The following is a 17,658-nucleotide window of genomic DNA, read 5'->3' on the forward strand; positions in this document are numbered from 1 at the left end:
CACCATCTTGCTTGGAGTCCATGTTTGTCGGACCTGCTCACATTGTAACGGTTGCTATGATGTGTGATTGGACAATGGCCTTTTGGGGGAGGGGCCGGCGAGAGGTCAATTCATAAATGCAAATATATTAGGGCGGTCAACATTAAAATTAATTACTTTAATTAATTAATTTTGTGATTACGTTTTTTCTCGACTGCTAACACACTATAGCTGTGTCCCAATGTGAAGGCTGCATCCTCCGAAGGCCGTATTCGAAGGCCGGTTGCGTCATCGCGCCGCAACGAAGGCTACCCTGATTCAAAAGCAAAGCCAAATGCGCCCTTCGTTTCCCCGTGAAAAGAAGGATACATAAATGGACACTTAGCGGCCTATCTCATAATAGCGCCCCTCCGTGGTGGTTTGGGGTAAGACACAATAAGGAGGTCCCCACTGGGATAGAAAAACCAGACAAATATTCACCTTTCTAAAATTAAGAATTTCTGATAAAAAAGTTTATTTTGGGGATTTTAAAAATGGTGGTTTTTAACCCTTAATTGGAAAATCGATCCTCATGCACTTAAAGCAGTGCTTTCCAGTATGAGAGAAGTTAGATTCCCAACAGGTGTAAACAGAGGTTTATGTGAGGAAACATTTCATCTTAAAGTGCAGAGAACATACAAATGAAAGTGGATCGATTGATTTCTTATCCTGGAGCTGAGAACATTAATATTACAGCCGTCATCTGTCATTCCCACTGATATAACGGCTGGTGTTTTAAAACTGAAGCTCAGCAAACATCAATCCTCAGAATGTCCTGTTGTGTACTTTTGTGATGTTCACAGTGATGGAAGTCGACTAGTGATGGGAGAAACAGCTTTATAAAGCTCTGAATCAACTCAACAAAATGATTCAGTGTTTCGAATGGTTGTAATCGCCACACGCTGGCGACTCCTGCTGGTCTGAACAGGGAATGCAGTAACTCAGGCCAAACATGCACTAAAACAGCTTTTACAAACACATGCAAATGTTATATTGAAAGTATAATCCATCAGATGCAGTGAACTAAACATCTAATAAGATTAAATATCAGGTGTCTGTATAATATTTGTTCTTTTATTAGTTTCAGTGCTTGTTGTGTTTCGGAGCTTCACTAGGAAACAGAGTTATTAGCAAAAACGTAATGTTGCTTATTATAGCGCCACCATGTGGCCGAATCTCACAAGATTTGATACACAGCCTCATTTTGACACGTATATGTTAATTATCATAAGAGTCAGACATTATAAATTAACCTTATTAGCTGCTGTGATTTGATTGGCTGCTGACGGCCATGTTTGTTGAATTGTGTGGGTGATATTTGAAGAGTGTGTTATCGTGTGACCCAGAGAAGATGAATATCAGGATTCGTTGGGTTTGATCGAGACGTTCAGCAGATACAGATCAACACATACAAATTATCATTTAATATCTTCACAGTGTTTTGATGTGTCAGGGTTTTTTTGACGACTTTTTGTCCTGAGTTTCGAGTGAATTGGATCAAACGGTCGAGGAGAAGTTTCTTTTATTCCTACGCTTGAGATCTTAATGACTTACAGTCTCTGACACCCAGACATGTTTAGAGCAGGAAAATAATAACTGATAAAACACTGCAAATATAATAATGTTGCAGCGGCTTTAGTGCTTGAACACATTAAATACACCTGGATTAAAATACGTTTAACAAATCCCACTTTTACATGATTTATAAATGATTGATGTGAATCTACTGTGAAACTAAATGAAGCTGATCTTCATCAACACAAACAGAGCTTGAGAAAAGCACAGACACACACCGTCACTCACACTGATGACTATATGAGGAAGACACACACCATCACACACACTGATGTCAATATGAGGAAGACACACACCGTCACACACACTGATGTCAACATGAGGAAGACACACCGTCACACACACACTGATGACTTTATGAGGAAGACACACACCATCACACACACTGATGTCAATATGAGGAAGACACACACCGTCACATACACTGATGTCAATATGAGGAAGACACACACCGTCACATACACTGATGTCAATATGAGGAAGACACACACCGTCACACACACTGATGTCTATATGAGGAAGACACACACCATCACACACACTGATGTCAATATGAGGAAGACACACACCGTCACACACACTGATGACTATATGAGGAAGACACACACCGTCACACACACTGATGACTATATGAGGAAGATACACACCGTCACACACACTGATGTCTATATGAGGAAGACACACACCGTCACACACACTGATGACTTTATGAGGAAGACACACCGTCACACACACTGATGTCAACATGAGGAAGACACACCGTCACACACACACTGATGACTTTATGAGGAAGACACACACCATCACACACACTGATGTCAATATGAGGAAGACACACACCGTCACATACACTGATGTCAATATGAGGAAGACACACACCGTCACACACACTGATGTCTATATGAGGAAGACACACACCATCACACACACTGATGTCAATATGAGGAAGACACACACCGTCACACACACTGATGTCTATATGAGGAAGACACACACCGTCACACACACTGATGACTATATGAGGAAGATACACACCGTCACACACACTGATGACTATATGAGGAAGATACACACCGTCACACACACTGATGTCAATATGAGGAAGACACACACCGTCACACACACTGATGACTATATGAGGAAGACACACACCGTCACACACACTGATGACTACATGAGGAAGACACACACCGTCACACACACTGATGTCTATATGAGGAAGACACGCCGTCACACACACTGATGACTATATGAGGAAGACACACACCGTCACACACACTGATGACTATATGAGGAAGATACACACCGTCACACACACTGATGTCTATATGAGGAAGACACACACCGTCACACACACTGATGACTTTATGAGGAAGACACACCGTCACACACACTGATGTCAACATGAGGAAGACACACCGTCACACACACACTGATGACTTTATGAGGAAGACACACACCATCACACACACTGATGTCAATATGAGGAAGACACACACCGTCACATACACTGATGTCAATATGAGGAAGACACACACCGTCACACACACTGATGTCTATATGAGGAAGACACACACCATCACACACACTGATGTCAATATGAGGAAGACACACACCGTCACACACACTGATGTCTATATGAGGAAGACACACACCGTCACACACACTGATGACTATATGAGGAAGATACACACCGTCACACACACTGATGACTATATGAGGAAGATACACACCGTCACACACACTGATGTCAATATGAGGAAGACACACACCGTCACACACACTGATGACTATATGAGGAAGACACACACCGTCACACACACTGATGACTACATGAGGAAGACACACACCGTCACACACACTGATGTCTATATGAGGAAGACACGCCGTCACACACACTGATGACTATATGAGGAAGACACACACCGTCACACACACTGATGACTATATGAGGAAGACACACACCGTCACACACACACTGATGTCTATATGAGGAAGACACACACCGTCACACACACTGATGACTATATGAGGAAGACACACACCGTCACACACACTGATGACTATATGAGGAAGATACACACCGTCACACACACTGATGTCTATATGAGGAAGACACACACCGTCACACACACTGATGACTATATGAGGAAGACACACACCATCACACACACTGATGTCAATATGAGGAAGACACACACCGTCACACACACTGATGTCTATATGAGGAAGACACACACCGTCACACACACTGATGTCTATATGAGGAAGACACACACCGTCACACACACTGATGTCAATATGAGGAAGACACACACCGTCACACACACTGATGACTATATGAGGAAGACACACACCGTCACACACACTGATGACTATATGAGGAAGACCCACACCATCACACACACTGATGTCTATATGAGGAAGACACACACCATCACACACACTGATGTCTATATGAGGAAGACACACACCGTCACACACACTGATGACTATATGAGGAAGACACACACCGTCACACACACTGATGTCTATATGAGGAAGACACACGCCGTCACACACACTGATGTCTATATGAGGAAGACACACACCGTCACACACACTGATGTCTATATGAGGAAGACACACACCGTCACACACACACTGATGTCTATATGAGGAAGACACACACCGTCACACACACTGATGACTACATGAGGAAGACACACACCGTCACACACACACTGATGTCTATATGAGGAAGACACACACCGTCACACACACTGATGACTATATGAGGAAGACACACACCGTCACACACACTGATGTCTATATGAGGAAGACACACACCGTCACACACACTGATGACTATATGAGGAAGACACACACCGTCACACACACTGATGACTATATGAGGAAGACACACACCGTCACACACACTGATGTCTATATGAGGAAGACACACGCCGTCACACACACTGATGTCTATATGAGGAAGACACACACCGTCACACACACTGATGTCTATATGAGGAAGACACACACCGTCACACACACTGATGTCTATATGAGGAAGACACACCGTCACACACACACTGATGACTATATGAGGAAGACACACACCGTCACACACACACTGATGTCTATATGAGGAAGACACACGCCGTCACACACACACTGATGTCTATATGAGGAAGACACACACCGTCACACACACTGATGTCTATATGAGGAAGACACACACCGTCACACACACTGATGTCTATATGAGGAAGACACACACCGTCACACACACTGATGACTATATGAGGAAGACACACACCGTCACACACACTGATGTCTATATGAGGAAGACACACACCGTCACACACACTGATGTCTATATGAGGAAGACACACACCGTCACACACACTGATGACTATATGAGGAAGACACACACCATCACACACACTGATGTCTATATGAGGAAGACACACACCGTCACACACACTGATGTCTATATGAGGAAGACACACACCGTCACACACACTGATGACTATATGAGGAAGACACACACCGTCACACACACACTGATGACTATATGAGGAAGACACACACCGTCACACACACTGATGTCAATATGAGGAAGACACACACCGTCACACACACTGATGACTATATGAGGAAGACACACACCGTCACACACACTGATGTCTATATGAGGAAGACACACACCGTCACACACACTGATGTCAATATGAGGAAGACACACACCGTCACACACACTGATGACTATATGAGGAAGACACACACCGTCACACACACTGATGACTATATGAGGAAGACCCACACCATCACACACACTGATGTCTATATGAGGAAGACACACGCCGTCACACACACTGATGTCTATATGAGGAAGACACACACCGTCACACACACTGATGTCTATATGAGGAAGACACACACCGTCACACACACTGATGACTATATGAGGAAGACACACGCCGTCACACACACTGATGTCTATATGAGGAAGACACACACCGTCACACACACTGATGTCTATATGAGGAAGACACACACCGTCACACACACTGATGTCTATATGAGGAAGACACACACCGTCACACACACTGATGACTATTTGAGGAAGACACACACCGTCAAACACACTGATGTCTAAATGAGTAAGACACACACCGTCACACACACACTGATGACTACATGAGGAAGACACACACCATCACACACACTGATGTCTATATGAGGAAGACACACACCGTCACACACACACTGATGTCTATATGAGGAAGACCCACACCGTCACACACACTGATGTCTATATGAGTAAGACACACACCGTCACACACACTGATGACTATATGAGTAAGACACACACCGTCACACACACTGATGTCTATATGAGGAAGACACACACCGTCACACACACTGATGTCTATATGAGGAAGACACACACCGTCACACACACTGATGTCTATATGAGGAAGACACACACCGTCAAACACACTGATGTCTAAATGAGTAAGACACACACCGTCACACACACACTGATGACTACATGAGGAAGACACACACCATCACACACACTGATGACTATATGAGGAAGACACACACCGTCACACACACTGATGTCTATATGAGGAAGACACACACCGTCACACACACTGATGACTACATGAGGAAGACACACACCGTCACACACACTGATGACTACATGAGGAAGACACACACCATCACACACACTGATGACTACATGAGGAAGACACACACCGTCACACACACTGATGTCTATATGAGGAAGACACACACCGTCACACACACTGATGACTACATGAGGAAGACACACACCGTCACACACACTGATGTCTATATGAGGAAGACACACACCGTCACACACACTGATGTCTATATGAGGAAGATACACACCGTCACACACACTGATGACTACATGAGGAAGACACACACCGTCACACACACTGATGTCTATATGAGGAAGACACACACCGTCACACACACTGATGACTACATGAGGAAGACACACACCGTCACACACACTGATGTCTATATGAGGAAGACACACACCGTCACACACACTGATGTCTATATGAGGAAGATACACACCGTCACACACACTGATGACTACATGAGGAAGACACACACCATCACACACACTGATGACTATATGAGGAAGACACACACCGTCACACACACTGATGTCTATATGAGGAAGACACACACCGTCACACACACTGATGACTATATGAGGAAGACACACACCGTCACACACACTGATGTCTATATGAGGAAGACACACACCGTCACACACACTGATGACTACATGAGGAAGACACACACCGTCACACACACTGATGTCTATATGAGGAAGATACACACCGTCACACACACTGATGTCTATATGAGGAAGACACACACCGTCACACACACTGATGTCTATATGAGGAAGACACACACCGTCACACACACTGATGACTACATGAGGAAGACACACACCGTCACACACACTGATGTCTATATGAGGAAGACACACGCCGTCACACACACTGATGTCTATATGAGGAAGACACACACCGTCACACACACTGATGTCTATATGAGGAAGACACACACCGTCACACACACTGTTGTCTATATGAGGAAGACACACACCGTCACACACACTGATGTCTATATGAGGAAGACACACACCGTCAAACACACTGATGACTATATGAGGAAGACACACACCGTCACACACACTGATGTCTATATGAGGAAGACACACACCGTCAAACACACTGATGTCTATATGAGGAAGACACACACCGTCACACACACTGATGACTATATGAGGAAGACACACACCGTCACACACACTGATGACTATATGAGGAAGACACACACCATCACACACACTGATGACTATATGAGGAAGACACACACCGTCACACACACTGATGACTATATGAGGAAGACACACACCATCACACACACTGATGACTATATGAGGAAGACACACACCGTCACACACACTGATGACTATATGAGGAAGACACACGCCGTCACACACACTGATGACTATATGAGGAAGACACACACCGTCACACACACTGATGTCTATATGAGGAAGACACACACCGTCACACACACACTGATGTCTATATGAGGAAGACACACACCGTCACACACACTGATGACTATATGAGGAAGACACACGCCGTCACACACACACTGATGTCTATATGAGGAAGACACACGCCGTCACACACACTGATGACTATATGAGGAAGACACACGCCGTCACACACACTGACGACTATATGAGGAAGACACACGCCGTCACACACACACTGATGTCTATATGAGGAAGACACACGCCGTCACACACACTGATGACTATATGAGGAAGACACACGCCGTCACACACACACTGATGTCTATATGAGGAAGACACACACCGTCACACACACTGATGACTATATGAGGAAGACACACACCGTCACACACACTGATGACTATATGAGGAAGACACACGCCGTCACACACACACTGATGTCTATATGAGGAAGACACACGCCGTCACACACACTGATGACTATATGAGGAAGACACACGCCGTCACACACACTGATGACTATATGAGGAAGACACACGCCGTCACACACACTGATGTCTATATGAGGAAGACACACACCGTCACACACACACTGATGTCTATATGAGGAAGACACACACCGTCACACACACTGATGACTACATGAGGAAGACACACACCGTCACACACACTGATGTCTATATGAGGAAGATACACACCGTCACACACACTGATGACTATATGAGGAAGACACACACCGTCACACACACTGATGTCTATATGAGGAAGACACACACCGTCACACACACTGATGTCTATATGAGGAAGACACACACCGTCACACACACTGATGACTACATGAGGAAGACACACACCGTCACACACACTGATGTCTATATGAGGAAGACACACACCGTCACACACACACTGATGTCTATATGAGGAAGACACACACTGTCACACACACTGATGTCTATATGAGGAAGACACACACCGTCACACACACACTGATGACTACATGAGGAAGACACACACCGTCACACACACTGATGTCTATATGAGGAAGACACACACTGTCACACACACTGATGTCTATATGAGGAAGACACACACCGTCACACACACTGATGTCTATATGAGGAAGACACACACTGTCACACACACTGATGTCTATATGAGGAAGACACACACTGTCACACACACTGATGTCTATATGAGGAAGACACACACCGTCACACACACACTGATGACTACATGAGGAAGACACACACCGTCACACACACTGATGTCTATATGAGGAAGACACACACCGTCACACACACTGATGTCTATATGAGGAAGACACACACCGTCACACACACACTGATGTCTATATGAGGAAGACACACACTGTCACACACACTGATGTCTATATGAGGAAGATACACACCGTCACACACACTGATGACTATATGAGGAAGACACACACCGTCACACACACTGATGTCTATATGAGGAAGACACACACCGTCACACACACACTGATGACTATATGAGGAAGACACACACCGTCACACACACTGATGACTATATGAGGAAGACACACACCGTCACACACACTGATGTCTATATGAGGAAGACACACACCGTCACACACACTGATGACTATATGAGGAAGACACACACCGTCACACACACTGATGACTATATGAGGAAGACACACACCGTCACACACACTGATGACTATATGAGGAAGACACACACCGTCACACACACTGATGTCTATATGAGGAAGACACACACCGTCACACACACTGATGTCTATATGAGGAAGACACACACCGTCACACACACTGATGACTATTTGAGGAAGACACACACCGTCAAACACACTGATGTCTAAATGAGTAAGACACACACCGTCACACACACACTGATGACTACATGAGGAAGACACACACCATCACACACACTGATGACTATATGAGGAAGACACACACCGTCACACACACTGATGACTATATGAGGAAGACACACACCGTCACACACACTGATGACTATTTGAGGAAGACACACACCGTCACACACACTGATGACTATATGAGGAAGACACACACCGTCACACACACTGATGTCTATATGAGGAAGACACACACCGTCACACACACTGATGACTACATGAGGAAGACACACACCATCACACACACTGATGACTATATGAGGAAGACACACACCGTCACACACACTGATGTCTATATGAGGAAGACACACACCGTCACACACACTGATGTCTATATGAGGAAGACACACACCGTCACACACACTGATGTCTATATGAGGAAGACACACACCGTCACACACACTGATGTCTATATGAGGAAGACACACACCGTCACACACACTGATGACTACATGAGGAAGACACACACCATCACACACACTGATGACTATATGAGGAAGACACACACCGTCACACACACTGATGTCTATATGAGGAAGACACACACCGTCACACACACTGATGTCTATATGAGGAAGACACACACCGTCACACACACTGATGTCTATATGAGGAAGACACACACCGTCACACACACTGATGTCTATATGAGGAAGACACACACCGTCACACACACTGATGACTACATGAGGAAGACACACACCGTCACACACACTGATGTCTATATGAGGAAGATACACACCGTCACACACACTGATGACTACATGAGGAAGACACACACCATCACACACACTGATGACTATATGAGGAAGACACACACCGTCACACACACTGATGTCTATATGAGGAAGACACACACCGTCACACACACTGATGACTACATGAGGAAGATACACACCGTCACACACACTGATGTCTATATGAGGAAGACACACACCGTCACACACACTGATGACTACATGAGGAAGACACACACCGTCACACACACACTGATGTCTATATGAGGAAGACACACCGTCACACACACTGATGACTATATGAGGAAGACACACACCGTCACACACACTGATGACTATATGAGGAAGACACACACCGTCACACACACACTGATGTCTATATGAGGAAGACACACCGTCACACACACTGATGACTATATGAGGAAGACACACACCGTCACACACACTGATGACTATATGAGGAAGACACACACCGTCACACACACTGATGTCTATATGAGGAAGACACACCGTCACACACACTGATGACTATATGAGGAAGACACACACCATCACACACACTGATGACTATATGAGGAAGACACACACCGTCACACACACTGATGTCTATATGAGGAAGACACACACCGTCACACACACTGATGACTACATGAGGAAGACACACACCGTCACACACACTGATGTCTATATGAGGAAGATACACACCGTCACACACACTGATGACTACATGAGGAAGACACACACCATCACACACACTGATGACTATATGAGGAAGACACACACCGTCACACACACTGATGTCTATATGAGGAAGACACACACCGTCACACACACTGATGACTACATGAGGAAGATACACACCGTCACACACACTGATGTCTATATGAGGAAGACACACACCGTCACACACACTGATGACTACATGAGGAAGACACACACCGTCACACACACACTGATGTCTATATGAGGAAGACACACCGTCACACACACTGATGACTATATGAGGAAGACACACACCGTCACACACACTGATGACTATATGAGGAAGACACACACCGTCACACACACTGATGTCTATATGAGGAAGATACACACCGTCACACACACTGATGACTACATGAGGAAGACACACACCATCACACACACTGATGACTATATGAGGAAGACACACACCGTCACACACACTGATGTCTATATGAGGAAGACACACACCGTCACACACACTGATGACTACATGAGGAAGATACACACCGTCACACACACTGATGTCTATATGAGGAAGACACACACCGTCACACACACTGATGACTACATGAGGAAGACACACACCGTCACACACACACTGATGTCTATATGAGGAAGACACACCGTCACACACACTGATGACTATATGAGGAAGACACACACCGTCACACACACTGATGACTATATGAGGAAGACACACACCGTCACACACACTGATGTCTATATGAGGAAGACACACACCGTCACACACACACTGATGTCTATATGAGGAAGACACACACCGTCACACACACTGATGTCTATATGAGGAAGACACACACCGTCACACACACACTGATGACTATATGAGGAAGACACACACCGTCACACACACTGATGTCTATATGAGGAAGACACACACCGTCACACACACACTGATGTCTATATGAGGAAGACACACACCGTCACACACACACTGATGACTATATGAGGAAGACACACACCGTCACACACACTGATGACTATATGAGGAAGACACACCGTCACACACACACTGATGTCTATATGAGGAAGACACACACCGTCACACACACTGATGTCTATATGAGGAAGACACACGCCGTCACACACACTGATGTCTATATGAGGAAGACACACACCGTCACACACACTGATGTCTATATGAGGAAGACACACACCGTCACACACACACTGATGTCTATATGAGGAAGACACACACCGTCACACACACTGATGTCTATATGAGGAAGACACACACCGTCACACACACTGATGTCTATATGAGGAAGACACACACCGTCACACACACACTGATGTCTATATGAGGAAGACACACACCGTCACACACACACTGATGACTATATGAGGAAGACACACACCGTCACACACACTGATGTCTATATGAGGAAGACACACGCCGTCACACACACTGTTGTCTATATGAGGAAGACACACACCGTCACACACACTGATGTCTATATGAGGAAGACACACGCCGTCACACACACTGATGTCTATATGAGGAAGACACACACCGTCACACACACTGATGTCTATATGAGGAAGACACACGCCGTCACACACACTGATGTCTATATGAGGAAGACACACGCCGTCACACACACTGATGTCTATATGAGGAAGACACACACCGTCACACACACACTGATGTCTATATGAGGAAGACACACACCGTCACACACACACTGATGACTATATGAGGAAGACACACACCGTCACACACACTGATGACTATATGAGGAAGACACACGCCGTCACACACACTGATGACTATATGAGGAAGACACACGCCGTCACACACACTGATGTCTATATGAGGAAGACACGCCGTCACACACACTGATGACTATATGAGGAAGACACACGCCGTCACACACACTGATGTCTATATGAGGAAGACACACACCGTCACACACACACTGATGACTATATGAGGAAGACACACGCCGTCACACACACTGATGTCTATATGAGGAAGACACACACCGTCACACACACTGATGTCTATATGAGGAAGACACACGCCGTCACACACACTGATGTCTATATGAGGAAGACACACGCCGTCACACACACTGATGTCTATATGAGGAAGACACACACCGTCACACACACACTGATGTCTATATGAGGAAGACACACACCGTCACACACACACTGATGACTATATGAGGAAGACACACACCGTCACACACACTGATGTCTATATGAGGAAGACACACACGTCACACACACTGATGTCTATATGAGGAAGACACACACCGTCACACACACTGATGTCTATATGAGGAAGACACACACCGTCACACACACTGATGTCTATATGAGGAAGACACACACGTCACACACACTGTTGTCTATATGAGGAAGACACACACCGTCACACACACTGATGTCTATATGAGGAAGACACACACCGTCACACACACTGTTGTCTATATGAGGAAGACACACACCGTCACACACACTGTTGTCTATATGAGGAAGACACACACCGTCACACACACTGTTGTCTATATGAGGAAGACACACACCGTCACACACACTGATGTCTATATGAGGAAGACTTTTCAGTTATGTTACTTTCTAAGCTCGATGCACTTAATCTCACACAGATTATAAACGAGCCAACCAGATTCAATCTCAAATCAGCGACGAAGGGAACCCTCATAGACGTTGCCCTGACTAACTTGCCTTGTAAATATACCTCTGCTGTTTATAACCAGGATCTCAGCGATCACTGCCTTATTGCCTGTATCCGTAATGGGACCGGGGTCAAACGACCACCCCTTATCTCCGTCAAACGCTGTTTAAAACACTTCAGCGAACAGGCTTTTTTAAATGACTTGAACGCTATTTCCTGGTCAAATATTAATCTCATCCCGTCAGTGGAGGATGCTTGGCTGTACTTCAAAAGTGAATTTCTCTTTGTCCTAAATATGCATGCACCTTTTAAAAAGTTCCGAACGAAAGATAGATACAGTCCGTGGTTCACCACAGAACTGACCTCCCTTAATCAACATAAAAACACTCTGTGGCGTACCGCGTTAGCCTCAAACAAGCCTCACGACATGCAACTTTTTAGAGAAGCCAGAAACCGATATACTCAGGTAGTTAGGGAAACAAAGGCCCACTTCTTTAAACAGAAGTTTGCTGCCTGCTACACCAACTCCAAAAAGTTTTGGGACACTGTTAAAACTCTGGAGAACAAAGTTATCTCCTCCCAACTTCCTACAGCTCTAAAATCAGACAATATTGTTACTACAGATAAGGTTAAGATATTAGTGTCATGAGTCTAGTTCTTTTCTCTGACTTTTCCTGTCCTTTTCCCCCCTCTGCTGGTCACTACCTCTCTTTTTCCCTTTTTCCCTTTTTCCTCCTCAGCTGACTCTCATTAGCTGTTATCTCGCTGATTCATTTCACCTGTTCTCTCCCCTAGTCCGCTTGGTATTTAATGTTCCCTGTTTTCTTGCCTTTTGCCGGATTATTACGTTTGAGTAGTATGCTGGTGGTCTATCTACGAACCCTGCTGTTTCTGTCTTGTCTTGTCGTGTCCCAGTCCTGTCTACTTACTGGTTCAGGTCAGCTAAGCCATTTCACTGTCTATTAATCCTCTCTTCTACACTGTGTCCAGTCCTCCCGCTGTCGACGAACGCCCTGAGCTGTGTTCTGTGCGTTGCTGCCGCCCAGCACGTGGAGACGAGAGGTCTAAAGTCTACGAGCCGGTCTCCCTGAAATCTGCTGCATTCCTGCCACGAACGAGAGAGTTATTAGAGAGCTGCTGACCCGTTTATAGGGGACCTTCTTCAGAGACCGTCCTGTTATCTTTTCTAAAGACTTTTGCTGTCCACCTGTGTTCCTGTTTGAAGAGACTACTTTACTTTGCATAACCTGCTGCTACCTGTGTTCCTGTTTGAAGAGACAGTTATTTCTGCATAACCTGCAGCTACCTGTGTTCCTGTTTGAAGAGACCTTTTCACTGCTCTCTCAATAAACTCTAATCTTTCAATTGCATTTGGATCCTATCTCTTCCTTATCACAGAATAATCCGGCCAGCTGATGGATCCAGCGAACGAGAGAACCATTCACACGGCTGTGGAACTGCAAGGTGCAATGTTAGGAAGACATGATGAGGAACTTACCGCAACTCGTCGCGTGGTCGAGACGCTGGTTGCGCAGCTATCTGATTTATCCACCCAAGTTCAGTTGCTCAGGAGAGATCCACCGCCGCCTCCAAGGTCGCCTGACGCACAGGAGCCGCGTGTCAATAATCCCCCGTGCTATAGTGGTGAGCCCACTCAATGTCGCTCGTTCCTCACGCAATGTGAGGTAGTTTTTTCCCTCCAACCTGTCACCTATGCCCACGAGCGAGCCCGGGTAGCTTATGTCATTTCACTCCTGACTGGGCGAGCCCGTGATTGGGGAGCAGCCGCGTGGGGAGCAGAGGCAGAATATACCATGCGCTTCGACACCTTCAAGGATGAGATGTTGCGGGTATTCGACCGTTCGGCCCATGGTGAGGAGGCTTCCCGCTTGCTCTCTTCACTCCGCCAGGGAAGACGATCCGTGGTGGATTACTCCATAGAGTTCCGTACTCTCTCGACCACCTGCGGTTGGAACGAGACAGCTCTCGCGGCGCGCTTTCTAGAGGGACTAAGCGCTCATGTCAAAGATGAAGTAATTGCCCGTGAGCTGCCTACAGGTCTCGACCCACTCATTGATCTCGCTATCCGGGTAGAGAAACGATTTGATCTTCGCCGCCGCGTCAGGAGCGCTGACTCCACCTTCTCTTCTTCGGTAGCAGCATCTTCTCCTCCTATCTCCATTCCTGTTCCTGAGCCTATGCAGCTCGGCGGTCTGCGTATCTCAGCAAAGGAGAGAGAACGACGTCTTGTTAATCGCCTCTGTATGTACTGCGGAGCTGCCAACCACTTTGTGTCGAGCTGTCCTGTAAAAGCCAACGCTTGCCAGTAGAAGAGGGGGTACTGGTGAGCGCGACTTCCTTGATCTCCTCGTCCACATCCTGCACAACCGTTTCGATAACCTTGAGCTGGGCTGGTACCACTGTTTCGTGCAAGGCTTTAATAGACTCTGGAGCTGAGGAAAATTTCCTCGACGAAGCTTGGGCTCGAAGACAAGGTATTCCTTTGAGGAGCCGTAAACAGACCACACCCCTTTTTGCCTTAGATGGTAGCCCCCTGCCCAGTATCGATCTTCAGTCTTTTCCCTTAACTCTAACTGTTTCAGGAAACCATCATGAGACTCTTTCTTTTTTAGTTTTTCACTCTCCCTATTCCCCGGTAGTTCTTGGTCACCCCTGGTTAGTCAGACACAATCCTCACTTCGATTGGTCCTGTAATAGTATACTTTCATGGAGCCTGTCTTGTCATGTCAATTGTCTGTTATCCGCTAATCCTTCTGTTTCCCCTGTCTCTGTTTATCAGGAGGAGCCGGCCGATTTGACTGGGGTTCCGGAGGAGTATCATGATCTGAGGGCGGTCTTTAGTCGGTCCCGGGCCACTTCTCTTCCTCCTCACCGTCCCTATGATTGCAGCATTGATCTGTTACCCGGCTCTTCGCCTCCTCGCGGTAGATTGTATTCTTTAACGGGTCCTGAACGCAAGGCGCTTGAAAGTTATCTGTCTGATTCGTTAGCCGCCGGTACTATTGTCGCCTCTTCTTCGCCAGCAGGTGCGGGATTTTTCTTTGTCAAAAAGAAAGACGGCTCGCTCCGACCTTGTATCGATTACCGGGGGCTTAACGAAATTACCGTTAAGAATCGTTACCCCTTGCCGCTTATGGCTTCCGCATTCGAGCTTTTACAGGGGGCGAGGGTCTTCACTAAATTAGATCTGCGAAATGCGTATCATTTAATCCGCATTAAGGAGGGGGACGAATGGAAGACTGCTTTCAATACTCCACTAGGGCACTTTGAATATCGGGTTCTTCCGTTCGGCCTCGTCAACGCTCCTGCAGTCTTTCAGGCATTAATCAACGATGTACTGAGAGACATGCTTAACGTCTTCGTCTTCGTTTATTTAGACGATATTCTGATTTTCTCACCATCTCTCCAAGTTCATGTCCAGCATGTTCGCCGTGTCCTCCAGCGCCTCCTGGAGAACCGTCTGTTCGTAAAAGCTGAGAAGTGTACGTTTCATGCCCACTCAGTCACCTTTCTTGGTTCTGTTATCTCGGCGGAGGGGATAAGCATGGATCCTGTTAAGGTACAAGCCGTTACCGAGTGGCCCATTCCCGAGTCTCGAGTCGCGTTACAGCGTTTTCTTGGATTTGCCAATTTCTATCGACGCTTTATACGCAATTTCAGTCAAGTCGCCGCGCCTCTTTCTGCTCTCACTTCGGTCAAGTCGAGTTTTAAGTGGTCAGAGTCTGCTCAAAGGGCTTTTGATCAGTTAAAGCATTTATTTACTACCGCGCCCATTCTCGTGACTCCTGATGTATCCAAGCAGTTCATTGTCGAGGTTGATGCGTCTGAGGTGGGCGTTGGGGGCGTTCTATCCCAGCGCTCAGACTCAGATAATAGAGTTCATCCG

Source organism: Scardinius erythrophthalmus (genome assembly GCF_964197995.2).
Source record: "Scardinius erythrophthalmus genome assembly, chromosome: 16".
NCBI classification, from domain to species: domain Eukaryota; kingdom Metazoa; phylum Chordata; class Actinopteri; order Cypriniformes; family Leuciscidae; genus Scardinius; species Scardinius erythrophthalmus.